Here is a 1,637-nt window from a genome sequence, read left to right on the forward strand (position 1 = left end):
TTAATTGAAGGTGCGCCTTATCTATGGAAACAGTTTGAAAATACACGATTCATTGGGAGTGCACCTTATACTCCAGTTTACCTTATACACCGGAAAATACGGTCAAGACCTTTCACCAAATGATACCACTTCTGCCTGCCAGAATGAAGGGTGCTGTGAGCGTGACAATCCTCACACCCCGACGATGGACCTCAGTCAACTCGCCCCCAGATCCGCCAGGATGCGCCATCCCCATGGCAATTATTACCTCGTGACATTTTTCAGTGCCGCTGTGGGTGGTGGGAGGAGCCTGTTTATATTGGGAGTCCTTATCTCTGCGTCTGCTCTGAATATATTACAGACTAAACCGAACCATTCGTGAAATTTATTTTGGTTATTTTTAAGACAACCTGGGACTCGTAGTGTGAGTATTCGTTTAAGTTAGTTGATTGACATTGCCACTTCATTTAATTCAACAACATAATAATTGAGTCGAAGATATCATATAACACAAACTCCCTGCAGATTCTGTAAAAACACCTAACATCAGATCAAGAACATTTTTGAATTATATTTTGAACAAATCGAAGTGTGTTTAAACTGTTGAAAAGGCGGCACATCAGGTGATAACAAAATAAGACTGCAGTTAAAAAATGCATAAAAACGATTTGGCATGATTATATAGTACCTGTGGGATTTTTTTTAAAACAAAACCTGACATAGAGAATAAGTGTGAATGCATGCTGTAGTCGTAAAAGGAAAAAAAAGAGTCAAGTTTTCAAGTTAGTAGTTTGCACTGACTGCTTGCAGGAGGGTAAAGGCCATTGAAGCTGAAGTGCGATTATGCAAGAAGACCCTGTAGAGTGCGGGGGTGGTCGAGAAGCGTGAAAAGAAGATGAATTTCTTTAGAAATACAATTGGAAAGACGTTTCGGCATCGGCGAGCTAATTTAAGAACACAGTATGGGTATAGTGTTAATCAAGGAGGGTTTTTAACATAATTCAGGCATACGGTGTGGAGGAGCTTGGCCTTTATGAGCATGTACGATTTTGTTAATGACCTAAATTAGCATAGCTTGACTTTTATGGAGGTCTACGCTCGAAGTGTTGTTTTAATTTTTCAGGTTTTCTTTTAATTTCCCTTTTGGAGTACTGTATATGAATGCAGATTGTGTTAGTTTGTGAAATGGAGATCCACTACATTGTCATGGCGCACAAGAGTTACTGCTGCCCTTTGTGTTTTTCATTGTTTTCTTTTATATTTATCATCTAAATTTGAAATCATTTATTGTTTAAGTAACATTTTACAATTACGTAGTTTACCAGCAAAAACATGATCAGCATAAGACATTTTTTTCTAATGAAAAGTGAACATTGGACACCAAAAGAAGTCTGTAGTCGACTTATTTGTTAATAACTGATAGCTTCTCGTTTCAAAGGTTCACGTGGTGCGTAAAAGTGATGGACTTCCATCTTCAAAGTTACAATGTGGCAAAACTTTATTGCGGGTATTGTCTTTTGATTGTAAACATTTCGGGACATTTCCATGAATACACGCGTTTAACATTGCGCTCGAGAAAACGAGTAATGCTTTGAATTAAAAAAAAAAATACGAACAAGCAGACTGCCGTAAATTAATTCATTTGTGTCTTTTTTTAA

This window comes from Hippocampus bargibanti, linkage group LG12 (genome assembly GCF_051943395.1).
Source record: "Hippocampus bargibanti isolate YZ-2025 linkage group LG12, ASM5194339v1, whole genome shotgun sequence".
Taxonomy (NCBI): Eukaryota; Metazoa; Chordata; class Actinopteri; order Syngnathiformes; family Syngnathidae; genus Hippocampus; species Hippocampus bargibanti.